This window comes from Pseudorca crassidens, chromosome 2, assembly GCF_039906515.1.
Source record: "Pseudorca crassidens isolate mPseCra1 chromosome 2, mPseCra1.hap1, whole genome shotgun sequence".
Lineage (NCBI taxonomy): Eukaryota > Metazoa > Chordata > Mammalia > Artiodactyla > Delphinidae > Pseudorca > Pseudorca crassidens.
The window spans coordinates 171,185,980-171,200,519 of record NC_090297.1 but is presented as its reverse complement, the minus strand read 5'-3'; the positions used below and the strand labels follow the sequence as shown (position 1 = coordinate 171,200,519).

The 14,540-nt window shown below is 37.0% G+C and overlaps 1 protein-coding gene across 1 annotated transcript in view; it reads right to left on the bottom strand.

The window, feature by feature from the left end:
• Positions 1–14,540, bottom strand: part of USH2A (usherin) — a 770,355-nt gene that overhangs the window by 618,156 nt on the left and 137,659 nt on the right. The gene's annotated exons all lie outside the window — the stretch shown is intronic.

The window sequence follows — 14,540 nt, the reverse complement described above, 5'->3', positions numbered from 1 at the left end:
TATATACATATAACACATGAAATAAATCTGAGAAATTCAATAATAACTTTGGACTTTCACAAGAGATGTGAATACAGACATCAGATCTCTCATAAAGTCACTGGCCTGTCTCCCCATGATTTCCTTACACTCAGACTGAATCCAGCATGCCACGTTTGGAGGCAAGGTTATCACAAAGGGAAGTTACCTACCTGTGGAAAGACACTGTTTGATTTACCTTTAATCTCAGGGATATCCAAAAATATCACATGAGGTTGGGATTCAGTTACAAAGAGGTAGAGAAGGGTTTTTTAATTAAATAGTTGTTAAAAATCTATCACTGCCTCATTTTTCCTCATCTGGAAAATAGGAACTCACTGGAATCATTATTTAAGGGTAAGATAATGAGACAAAAGGTCTAGTCCTCTGAAAAATAAAGGTTTATACACGCACGAGGGAGTTGTAGACAATAAGGCACGTCAATATCAAAGACACATACAGGTCAGAAAGATATGCAAGGACTGTGACTTGGCCCCCAGTGTCTGGCTTTGTTTCACACCCACACTCTTACCCCGCCCCGTGGAAACCAGATTATGACTCAAAACAGGTATTTGATTTGGTCTGCAAAAATAAATGGCATTTATTGACGGGTATAAGTTACTTACAGCCATGAAAATCGAAGAGACCTCTGATTACACACATATAACACTTCAAGTCCATTACCATTTAATGAATCCCCTATTTTTTTGCTCTTGTTTCACATATATTAGTCTTGTTCTCCAGATGGCAAGCACCTTCAGGAATTGGACATACTTTATATTTCTCTCAAAGAATAACCTTGCGTACACCCCACATGTAAAGAGGACTCTTTCAAAAATCTAGAGCAAGAAAGAGTGAAAAGGCTAAAGAGAAATAAAGGTGTATTCTGTGCTAAAACTTTATCTTCTATTTATTTTGTTATATTCTTATTCAGATGTAAGGCATGTATCACCTGGAGCTTCCCTTCCTCTTGAAATCTAGATAAGATTGCCTGGAACCCTCATTCCACTCCTGTTGGAAGGACAAAAGTTCTCCTTCAGCTTTTAAAACTTCTATGTGTACTGATATTCTCACGGCCACCCTGACCCTAAATTTCTGCTTCTTCCATTCGGGAATCTTCCTGCCACCTGAGAGCTCTGCCCTGTATCATTCTAGGCACGAAACTTGAAATTTCAGAAGAGGAGCTCTCATTTTTTAAAAAGGAATACATTTTACTAAAGATTTGGGGTGAAAGAAGAGTGAGAACTTTACTTTGCAGTTTATAATATCTATTTAGTTTCCCTACAACTAGACATCGCCAAAGGCTTCTGCACCCCAGTGAGTCACCCTTTAACTGTCCTGTCTTTCCCTACTCCTCACTCCTCCCTAATGTGTGTCTACTTTTCCTCTTTACACCTAACTCAGTCATCTTTTACATAGATCTAAAAAGTGTTCATTACTGCCTTGATTTGTGCAACACTTTGGTCTTATGGGGTATTTTTTTCAATAAAATGAAATCTCTCCATATGGGAAACTCAGCTGCAAATAAGATAACACAACTTTACTCTTATTTCATTAACCTAAATGTTTGCATAACGCATATAGCCTGTAATTTCTCTATATTAGCCATACCTTAAAATGTGGTTTAAAAGTAAATGATAAAAGGCTTTATAGTTTATAAATGAGTTCATTGTAATCAGTTTCTCAAAACTCACCTGAAAACACATGTTCACTTCTGTACAACTCACTGTAGATTCTCTCCCTTTTATGTGAGGGAATATAAATCTATTCACACTCTAAGACCAATTCTTGTCCACCAAGAAGTAGAGAGAAGAGTGTGACTCCCTCCCTTTAAAGAATACACTTCCAAAAAGTCAGATACAACACTTTTCTGTTTCCACGCTATTTGATAGAACACTTCTAACCCTAACCCTCGGTTGACTTATTTGATTTTATCTGGCCAGTAGTAAGTCAGCAAATATGATGCAAGCAGAAGTTTGAAATGCTTGCAAACTTGGAGTTGATTCTCTCTAGCTGGGCTTGGAACCCTGAGACCACCTTGTAAAACAGGCTCAAGCTATCCTGTTGGAGGATTTGAGGACATGTGGAAGAGAAGTAGAAGCCCCAGCTAATAGCCTCTCCTATCACCCCAGTTAACCTTCTGCTTGACAACCACTAGACACGTGAGTGAGGCCTTCCTGGATCATCTGACTGCCAGCTGACAAGCTAGCTAACCACATAAATGAAAGAGCTCAGGCACGATCAGCGAAGCCAGCCCAGACCACCGCTGAGCCAAACCATAGAATTCTAAACCAAGTAAATGGTTTTCGTGGTTTTAAGCCACATTTTAGAGGTGAAAGTTAACAGAAACAATACCACTGACCAGAACTTAAATTGCGTTTCTATACATAACTGCCAGGGAGGCTGAGAAATACAGTTTATGCTCTATGATCGCATGGCCAAATAATATTGAAATTTCTATTAGTAATGTAGAAGGAAAACAAATAATGAGGTACAGTTACTGTTTCTAACAACAAACAAACATGTTCATACTTTAAGCCAGAGACATTTTCTAGCTCTTTAAGGCTTAAAACACAATCTTGGTTTTGTAAGTTTTGGTCTTGCCTGCTTTCAGCCACGTGAACAATGAGGGAAAAGGGATGCCCCTGTGAGCTCTAGTTAGAAACTCGAAAATAATTTTGATTAGCCTGGCTTGGGTCATTTCTTTTCTTTTTCTAGTTTCTTAAGGAGAAAGGTTTTTCTTTGAATTTTTTTCTTTTCTAATATAGACAATTTAGTGCTTTTAATATCTTACTAAGGACTGCTATACCAGCATCCCACAGTTTTGATATGTTGTGTTTTCATTTTCATTCAGTTCAGAATACTTTCTAATTTCCCTTTCATTTCCTATTTGACCCTTAGGTTATTTAGATGTGTGTCATTTAATTTCCAAATATTTAGGGATATTCCAGAGATTACTCTGTTATTGATTTCCAATTTTATTTAATGATTATGGTCAGATAACATACTCTACATGACTTGAATTCTTTTAAATTTATTGAGGCTTGTTTTATGGTCCAGAATTTGATTCATTTTGATAAATGCTTTGTGTAGACTAGAAAAATATGTGTATTCTGCTGCTGCTGAGTGCTCTGTAAACATCAATTAAGTCAAGTTGGTTGACAGTGCTGTTTTAACCTCTATACTTATGATTTTGTCAATTCGTTCTATTAATTACTGAGAAAGGGGTATTGAAATTTTTGCCTACAACCTCGGATTTTTGTATTTCTCCTTTCATTTCTATCAGTTTTTGACTTGTATAGCTGCACAGACTCTGTGGTTTGGTACATAAATGTTAAGAATTTACGTACCAAACCCTTTTGATGAATTGACCTGTTTTGCAATGTGACCATCTTTACCCCGGGAAACACTTTTACTTCAAAATCTATATTTTCTGATATTAATAAAGTGACCCCAGCTTTCTTAGGATTAGTAATTGCATAGTATATCTTTAATCATCCTTTATTTTTAACCTATGTGTGTCTTATATTTGAAATGTATTTCCTGTAGGCAGCATATAATCCTTTGGCAGGGTCTTACTTTTTTTTAATCCAATCTTCCAATCTCTGACTTTTAAATGGAGTATCTAGAACCTTTAAATTTAATGTGATTACTGACATGGTTAGTTTTAAATCCATCATCCTGCTATTTTCCTTATATTTGTTTCAACTGTTTGTGTTCCTCATTTCTGCCTGCTTTTCTTTATTTTAAATTTTCTAGATTCCATTTTATCTTACTTTCAGTTTATTAGCTACAGCACATTGTTTTATTATTTTTAGTGGTCTCTTTGAAGTCTATGGTGTATATCTTTATCACAGTCTACCTTGAAGTGATTACCTTTAGTAATAAGAACCTTACGATATTATAGTTCATTTTCTCTCTTCTAACATTGTGCTATTGTTGTCCTACATTTTTTTTTTTTTTTTTTTTTTTTTTTTTTTGCAGTACGCGGGCCTCTCACTGCTGTGGCCTCTCCCATTGTGGAGCACAGGCTCCAGACACGCAGGCCCAGCGGCCATGGCTCACGGGCCCAGCCGCTCTGCGGCATGTGGGATCTTCCCAGACCGGGGCACGAACCCGTGTCCTCTGCATCGGCAGGCGGACTCTCAACCACTGCGCCACCAGGGAAGCTCCTGTCATACATTTTAATTGTAAATGTATTATAAACATTTTAATACAGCATTATTGCTTTTGTTTAAACTGCCAATTATTTTTAAAGAGAAGTAAATAATCAGATAAATCTCATATAATTACCCATGTAGCTACTCTCTCTGGAGCTCTTCAGTTCTTTGTGTAAATTCATGTTTACATCTGGTATCATTATACTTCTGGTTGAAGGATTTCTTTTTAACATTTCTTATACTGCATGCAGGTCTGCTTGTGATGAATTCTTTCATTTTTATATACTGTAAAAAATTTCTACTTTCCCTTTATCTCAGAGAGATATTTTTGCTAGGTATAGAATTCTATGTACACCGTTTTTTTTATTTCTGTGTTTTAAGTATGTTGCTTCATCGTCTTTTTTGCTTGCGTTATTTTTAATAGGAAACTCTTATCATCTTAATGGTTTTTCCTCTGTATATAATTTATCTATTTCCTCTGGCTGCTTTAATATTTTATCTTTATCATTAAAGAGAAAATTATCACTAGTTTGAAGCAATTCAATTATGATGTGCTTTCTGCAGTTTTCTTCATGTTTCTTCTTCTTGGCTTTTCTTGAGTTTCTTGGGTTGGTGGTTTTTTTGGTTTTCATTATACAGTATTTAGAATTTTTCAGTTATTATTTCTTCAAATTTTTTTCTGTCTCTATCGTCACTCTTCCTCTTCTTTGGGCACTCCAGTTATACATATATCACAACTCCTGAAGTAGTCCCACAGCTCACTGATGTTGTTTCAATTTTTCTAAATTATCTTTTCTCTATATGTTTAATTTTAGATGGTTTATCTTGTTATGACTTCAAGTTCATTACTCTTTTCTCCAATGTATAAGTACCATTAATCCCACCCAATTTATTTTCATTTTACACATTGCAGCTTTCCTCTCTAGATTTTTGATTTGTATCCTATTTGTACCTTGTATGTCTCTATGCAACTTTTTGAACACCTGGAACATAGTTAAAATATCTGTTTTAAGGTACCTGCCTGGTAATTCTAACATCTGTTTTAGTTCTGGGTCACTTGTGATTAATTGATTTTTGTCCTCATTATAGGTTTTATTTTCCTGCTTCTTTGCATGCCTGGTAATTTTTTTTTTTTAATTGGGTGCTAGATTTTGTGGACTTTCTCTTTTTGGGTGCTAGATATTTTAGTGTTCCTATAAATATTCCTGAGCTTTGTCCTGGGATGCAGTTAAGTTACTTGGAAACAGTTCCTTTGGGTCTTGCTCTTAAGATTTATTAGGTGGTCCTGGAGCAGTGATTAGTCTAGGACTATTCTCTACTCGAGGCAAGATACTTCTGTGTACTCTATCGGATATCCTGTGACTCATGAGGTTTTTCTAATTCAGCTAGTGGAAACAGGCACTATTCACAGCCTTGCATGAGTGCTTAGCACGATTACATTTAATTCTTTCAGGTTGTTCTTTCCCCAGCCTCACACACATGCAATAATTGATAGTCAGCTGAGTACTTAAGAAAGATACTCTATAGAGCTCTGGGATTATCTCTCTGTGCTGCTCTCTCTGCAAACTCTAGCCACTTTGGACTCCCCACACTGTCAGCTCCACCTCTTCAACTCAGAGAATCCCCTGAGCTCTACCTCCCACTCTGTTCTTTGGCCTGGAAATTCTCTCAAAAGCCAGAAGATTAAGCATGTGCCTATTTCCTCTTTTCCTGATATTTTACTAAAATAGGAATTTTAAAAATTGTAATCCATAATTTTAATGATTAATTTTAAAAATTATAATCCATAATTTTAATGATTAGACAGAGCAATAAAGAACAAATAAATTTTCCCAAAAAGTTTCAAAGACAGAGAATGGAAGGAAGAAATATAAATGAATATTGACAATACTCTCAACTAGTAAGAAGCTACAATATGGGTGTCAGGTGAGTTTATTTCTAAAACAAGAAAACTGATTTTTCCTACAGAAAGGAAAACCTTAGCCTTAAGGCTCTGAAAGCCTTAAGGTTTACAAGTGATAAAACACTGAAAAAAGCAGGATAAGTTCTGAACTCGGAACAATGGCTCTCACCTGGGGGTGATTTTGTTCCCCAGAAGACTTTTAGCAGTGGCTGGGGACTTTCTGGTTGTCACAATTGGGAGAGGGGTTCTACTACCCTCTGGTGGGTTGAGGCCAGGGCTGCTGCTAAACATCCTACAATATACAGAACAGTTCCCCACAACAAAGAATTCTCCAGCCACAAATACCAATCATGCTGTGGTTGAGAATCCTGAATTAGAGGAGTTCTGCAAAACAAGTATTTAGAGTTCCAATTCCCTTTTTGATCCTACACAGCCAGGTACACTCCTATTCCGTGGTGATATTGGTCTTATTGCCAAAAAAAAATTAAGATAACCAGCTCCATTATATTAGACCATCAGCAGTGGGTGAACAGATAGGACAGAAATTGGAGGATGAAGTGAGAGTGTATGTACACCCTCACCCCTTGCCACCATTCCACTTCTCTTACACTGCTTCTAGAAAGCCAGGAGCCAGACTTACTTTCCATTTAGGACCAAGAAAAAAAAAAAAAAAAGGAGAAGAAATAATAATCTATAAGGGAAAGAAGGAATGCAGAAAAGAGAAATATAAGAAGTCATCAACCATAACAAATAAAACACTGCTATACCTATTATCCCCAGAAAGTTATGGTAAAAGTTGCATTCATTTAAAAACATAGAATGGGACTTCTCTGGTGGCGCAGTGGTTAAGAATCTGCCTGCCAATGCAGGGGACACGGGTTTGATCCCTGGTCCTGGAAGATCCCACAGGCCATGGAGCAACTAAGCCCGTGCACCACAACTACAGAGCCTGTGCTCTAGAGCTCACGAGCCACAACTACTGAGCCCGCGTGCCACAACTACTGAAGCCCATGCGCCTAGAGCCTGTGCTCCACAACAAGAGAAGCCACCGCAATAAGAAGCCCGCGCACCGCAACGAAGAGTAGCCCCTGCTCGCCGCAACTAGAGAAAGCCCACACACAGCAAGGAAGACCCAATGCAACCAAAAATAAATCAATAAAAATAAATTTATTAAAAAATAATAATAAAAAATAAAAACATTGAACAGAAAAAGCCTTAGGAAACAACCTGTGAAGGAAAGAACTATTGAATATTAAAAATACAATAGGCAAAATAAAAATCTCAATAAAAAGACTGTAAGATAAAGTTAAGAAAATTCTTCAGAAAGAATAATAATAATAATAGAAGAAAAATGACATAAAAATATAGAATTTCCAGAAGGACAAAAAATAAGAAAATGAGGAAGGAAATTATCAAAGCATTAATACAGCATCAACATTTTTCCTTACATGAAGCCACAGTTTAAAAAGGCTCACCATGTGCTAGCAAATTTAACGGGTAAAAAAAGAAACTACAGTAAGGTACAATCTCATGAAGCATTCAAATACCAGAAATAGAAAGAAGACACAAAAATTTCTAGAGACCAATAAAATAAGTCACATATAAAAGAAATATAGAATATCATTGAAGTGTTCTGTAATATTATTGCAACCTAGAAAACTATATCCTACCTTCCAAATTATAAATAAAATTGTCTTCAAATTATTGGACACGATACCTTCTAAATTATGAATAAAATTATTTTAAATTATTGGAAGCAATACCTTCTAAATTTAACTCCCATTCTCAGGAAGGTACTGGGACATAAGATACCAGCAAATGAGAAAGTCGACAATAATAGCAACAAGAATGCAAGGCATGGGATCCAGGAGATGGAGATTCAGGTATGTGGCAAGCCCATGCTAATAGCTGAGCAGGTAGCCCAGAGGGCCATTGGTCTAGACTAGGTCCAAAAGATGGAACATTCTGAGAAGAAGGTGGGCTGTACAGATGATGTCATCTGTTATACCTGAGCATGTTAAAAAAATTTTTTTTAATCTTACAGATATGCAAGTGGCAGAGATGTCAGCATCTTGGGGGAAAAAACCTAGTGGTATATATAACTATTACTCTGTGTATGTCACACTGCTAATGATTAAACAGTAGGTAGTAAATTCATCAAAGGATTGACCATCCAACTTTCTTCAACCTTGTAAAGTACCTAATGGCTGCGTAGCAGGCACTGGCCAAGTGGAAAGGCCAATCCTTTTCATCCCAGCCCAGGATTTCCAAGGTTCTGGATGTGCCTTCTCCTCTCTTTTGCTTCCACTCTAGCCACATGGCCTCTTTTCTGTTCCTTGAACACAGCAGGGATACCCACAGCTTAGGGTGTTTGCACAGGCTGCTCTCTCTGCCTGGGTCCCTCCCTACAGACCTCCAGACAACTAACTCCCTCACCACCATCAGGGCTCAAATCAAATGTTCCCTTCTTAATGAGCCCTGCCTTGACTATGTATCTAAATTGCAGCTCCCTTCCTTCAAATGGCACTCCTGAGGTCTTTTACTTTGTCCTGTTTCGTCCATAGCAATTAACTTAGTAAAGAGATTTACTTATTTTTACATTGACGGATGATTACCTTCCCCCTCTACTCCCCAAACCACCTTACAATGTGAACTCCATAACAGCAGCAGTTTTAGTCATTTTCCCATTTGGGAAATGAATGACTCTTCATTTTGCACAGCAGAAGAAACTGGATCTTAGATCAAGTTACTTCTTGAGGGCCAGACAGTTACCTGGACAAATCCATGCTCATAACCACTGTGCTAAGTTCACTCTGCTTGTGATAAGCCACAAATGTAACAGCAGCAATGGCAAGAGGGCTAGACCCAAGGAAGGTCAAGGCAACGACCAACACCTGTGAGAAGCTGGACCCACAGTGGAAGAAGCAGGTTAGCAGTCCAGTTACTAATTTGTGAATTTCTCTGACTCGCCCCGATGTTTGCTAATGGGCGCTGTCTACTACCCAGTGACCACGCTCAGGATCTCTCTACTCTGGACCATACTGCAAAAGTCTGCTGTCCCAGGCTACGTAGCAGTGGTGGATATGCACAGTCAATTGTGTAACAATTGCAACAACGAATTTGGCAGGAAGATTAGTGACAACAGGAAAGAGTAAGACTCTGCTCTGCAATCGTTATCCTAGTCAGCTTTCTCACCCATCCTCTACATTAAGAGATGGAGTTCTATCATGGCGACTCGAGGCATCAGATAATCCATACGTGATTTCTTTTGTGTGTGTGAAAAATATCACTTAGAGATAACGACGTACGAGTTAAAGATTAAGAAATTAGGTGAGAACAGTCAATATTTATTACAGGTTCTCCATGTAATAGACACTACATTTTAAGTAATTCAAAGCAACACTTTTAAAACAGGAGAAATATCTGTCTTCTTAAGCACTCATTTGGCTGGTGGTAGAGGAAAATCTAATGTTCTATAGATTACATCTTCTCACAGAACTCACTAAAAGCCAACGAGGTTATGTGGACGTTGCCAAACAAAGTAAGAATTTGAAAAGCAAACTCAAAAGTTTAAGAACGGGAAGTCTGCCCTGGAAATTAAATTAGATTTTCAGGGTTTTGTTTGAACAGAAATACAAATGAGGGCAAAAAATCTTTTAATTAATGAGTAGATTCTTTAGAATAATCTTTTCTTTTATAGAGATGACTATAGATTTCTTTGAATAGAAATTCTTCAACTCCTACTCCTCCTTGCTGGAGAACTCATTCATTCATGCTGTTATCAACAAATGTTTGATCACATACAACCACACACTATGTACCCTGTGAGTTGCATGAGGTCATAGTATGCGAGCAATACCTCTCAGTTTCTACCAGTTCTTCCCTCAGAATTGCCAGCATTGCCCAGGAATTGTATGCAGAATGATACACGAATTGATCACCAAGTGCTAGCAGTTCTAAGCAATGCCTGTAACGCACTGCTCTCCCCTGACTTGGCACACCACCATGCCACTTCCGTGCTCGAAGATATTCAAGAGCTCCCTATTGCCTACTGAACAAAGTCCAAACTCCACGATGTAACCCCAATATGCCTTTCTAGGATCATGTGACACTACTACCATACCTCAGTGATGGCCCCCGAGTCTCTACTGGAAGGGCTTGATGGCAGCAATCTGGATGGCACTGCTGCTCAAGGACTGTTTTGTAGCTACAACTGCATGGCAAAAACACTCTTCTTTTTTAGATTATTAACCAATTTTTAATGGCTTTATGGAGGACAATGGTAGGAAGAGAAAAGTGATAATGTGGGGTGAGGGGCTTGATGTCTGCGCCCCTCATCCCACAGAAGGCAATGTCTTCTGTCTCCACTGTCCATCTAGTATCATGTTTTCTGCAAATAACAATAGTTTTGCTTCTTTTTTGACATCCATGATTTTATTTTGTTCATTTTGTACCACTTTCAACCTCTGTTACAGCTTTGAACAGAAGTTATAAGAGCAAGGATCCCTGTTTTGTTCCTGATCTTACAGGGAAAATGTTTAACGTTTATTGTTAAGTATGGTGTTAAGTTTCTTTGAAGATGCCCTTTTCAGATTGAATAAGTTTTCTTCTGTTTCTAGTATGGAGAGCGTATTTGTCATGAAAGTGTTTTGAATTTTTTCAAAAGTTTTTCAACACTTATTGAGATTATTATGAGATTTCTGTTGTTTATTGCACTAATTGATTTTTAAATGTTAAACCAGTCTTGCATTTTTGGAATAAATGCCAAGCAGTCAGGATGCATTACCTTTATTATATATTTCCGGATTCAATTTGCTAAAATATTGTTAAGATATTTGACATCTATGTTTATATGGAACATTTGACTTGTTCAAATGTTATTATATATTTCAGGATTAATATATTTCAGGATTCAATTTGCTAAATTATATTGTTAAGATATTTTACATCTATGTTCATATGGAACATTTGACTTGTTCAAATGTTATTATATATTTCAGGATTAGTATATTTCAGGATTCAATTTGCTAAATTATATTGTTAAGATATTTTACATCTATGTTCATATGGAACATCTGACTTGTTCAAATGGACTTGTTTTTAAATGTTTTGTCAGGTTATGGGATTAAGGTTAAGTAACCCTCATTAAACCCTTTGGAAAGTACACATTCTTCCTCAGTTTTCTAAAAGAGTTTACGTAGGACTTACATGATTTATTCCTTTATGCTATTGGAGAAGTCACCAATGAAGCCATCTGGGCCTGAAGTTTTCCTTGTTGAAAGGAAATACGAATTTTAATTACAAATTCAATGTCTTTATAGGAAGCTATTTAGATTTTCTATTTTTTCTTCTGTTAGGTATGTATTAATGTTCTATTTCTTTTTGTGTTAGTTTTATATTAATTTGTCCACTTCCCTTAGGATGTCAAATTTCTTAGGAGAGAGTTTTTCATCATATTCATTAGGATCCTATATAGGTGTTTGTAGAATGTGCTGTGATGTCCCTTTTTTTAATTTCTGATATTGGCAACTTGTTTTTCTCTTCTTTCTACTGATCAGTTTGTCAATGTTATTAATCTTTATGGAAAAAACACGACTACTGAGTTTTTTCATTTTCACTATTGCTTGTCCAATTTCTATTCGGCTAATTTTGTCTTTTCTTTTCCCTTTTGCCTACTTACTCTGTGTTTAGTTTGTTCTTTTTTCCTCCCCATCATCGGTCTTCTGGCTCAGAAAACAATCAGCTTCTCTCAGTGCCTGGCTGCTACTTGCGGACGCAGTCGTTTTGCTGTTCATCCCCATTTGTCTTTATTGCCTCTCTTACCTGTTTCATAAGAGACTTAAACTATCAGAAAATAAGTGGGTGTGGGGTGGGTGTACGGAAAGTTGAGTGAGTACAGTTGAATATTGTGGTGAGTAGGTGAAAATGGAGGAAAGGACAGTCACTGATGGTGAAATAGGTTGAGAAAGAAGGAGAAGGAGAAGGCATCACATAGGAAGACAAACAACAAAAGAGCTTGGGCTTACATTTCTGCCATGTATTCTATATATTCAGTTTAAGTTAGGCAATACAAGTCAAAAGAGGCTCCAGGGGAATGAGGAACAATGATTACATGGCCACAGAGTTTGTGAATTTCTCCAAATCCCAAAATAAAAACACAACTATAAAGCAAAACCAGAAGAAGCCAAGAATAATATTTATAACAGAACTAGGTGACCAACTATCCCTAGAAACCCCCAAAGAGAAGCAAGTGCAAAAAAACCAAGTCACAAGACATGTATGGCATCAGTGTCAGCATAGGACAAAGTAGATAGAAGTCAGAGGGCATCTGACTTTTGAAAGATCTGAAAACTCAAACCCCAAGTGCAGTACACTTGAGAACGTTTGGAGAACAGGCGTTTTGAGAATGGGTGACTACAAGTGGGAGGGGTACTGCTGATCCAAAACAAGAGATGGTGAGAGATCTACGGTGGGAACTGAAGGGATTGGAGTAGGCTAGCTTCTGGGAACTCTCAAAACTGATGGACCAGGGCACACATCCATGGCAAGACCCCACGCTGAGGAGACACTATGGAAAGTGGATGGGCAGAATGCTGTTTAAAAGAATATGCTTAAAGACAGAAGTTCTGAAGCTGGGGTGGGTTTATCATGGGCAATGAAAAAAATTCAATCTTTCCAAAGTGTATTCCTAGATAATATTAGTAAACAATACATTTCAGGAAGGTTAAATTTCATTTACCAGTCCCTGAGTGCTTTGTTCATTCACTATTATGTAACCTTGATTAGCACAGTGCCAAGTACATAGGGGCATCCCCTAAATACTTGTTTATTGACTGGAAGAGTTATTTAAAAGTAATTATTATAGCATTGAAATGTGCTCAGGAGGTACTTCAAATATTAGAGAACTATAAATCACAAGTTCTACTCGGTTTTGGTAGATTTAGTAATATCTGGAATAGGTTCTTAGAAAATATTTACTCCAAATTGTCCTTCATTCAAATGTAAAAATAAAACATATTCACAGTTTTAAAAATATTTGTCTCAAAGAAGGATACGTGCCATTTTTAAATACTGAAACATTTTGAATATACAAACCTATATCCAACATATGTTTAGTATATTCCAAAGTTGAGTCCTTTGACTGCCTATGACAAAATCAATCAGACCTATAGAAATAAAAGTCCCTGAAGGACAAGCCCAGGAATCTTCATTTAAAAAAATTTCTATTGGTGATTCTTATGAACACTAAGATTAAAGAATTAGCTCCTTAAGTACTTGCTACCTATTTTGTCACTGCATTATCAATTCCTAGGGACTCGCTGTTACTCTCTTTTCTTCTAACTTAGTCTTGTATCTCATCAAATTATTGATAGGTCCATCACTGAGCATCAGAGAAACACGGTCTTTCTGAACTGATTTAACATTGGAGCATTTATATTATTAAGCATCTAAATGTAAGCTCTGGAAATAGCCTGGTTTTAGCATTTCAAAAAAAAAAAGCATCTATGAAATACCTAATCATTTGCAGCTGCTGGTGCTTCTAAGGAAAAAATGTGTATATCTCTATTTGTCTATGTATGTATCTGCCTATCTATTTATCTACCTGTCTATCTATCTATTTATCTATCTTTATACAGTATATTCTCCCTGCTAGGAGCTCACTCAGCCCTAAGAAGTGGACCCTGAGAATTACTCCATATTTCTAATATAGACACAATGACTTCTTTCCTTAAGCTTCCGCCTCTCTAGAGAAGAAAAGTCCCCACGAATGTAACAGGCTACCTTTGTAAGGTATTCATTCCACTTCAAAATTAAATGAATCTGCAGTGGTTTCTGCCACATATAAATGTCACAAATTGGAGAATGCCAGGTGAATAATGTACATGATAATACTTGTTTCCATTTAAGTGTTTTGTGATACTGCTGTTTATCATCTTGCTCCACTACCGAAAATATTCATTTGAGAGGAAAAGCTTCCACACTGGTGTAAAACCAAGATGTCTTTTCTTTTCCATTCTATAATGCCTGTCATTTGTCAGGCTGGTATATTTTTATAGCTCCCCTCCCCCTCCAAAAGGCATTTCCGAGAAAGTGCTTTCCAAACTTCACCACCATAATCTCTAAGGAGAGTGCAGAAAGGTAAAGTTCTGAAGTGTGCTCAAACAAAGTGACCGTAGGAACAGAATACATTTTTTTCCTCAATCTTTTGAGTGTTCAAGACGGAAAGCATGTAAAGAGATTCCCCACATACTGCTGTTCCCAGCAATGGTTACATATCTGAATGGTTTTTTAAGAGGAAGTACTGTAATTATAGCCCTTCTACTTCTCAAAGGGGTATAATTTCATATTGCATCATCCTTTCCCCCTCTGGTTTAGGTCTACTTCACTCAGAGATTATAAGCTATAACTTGTAAAAGATGCATATGATATATGTCACACCATGTTAAATTAAAGCATTT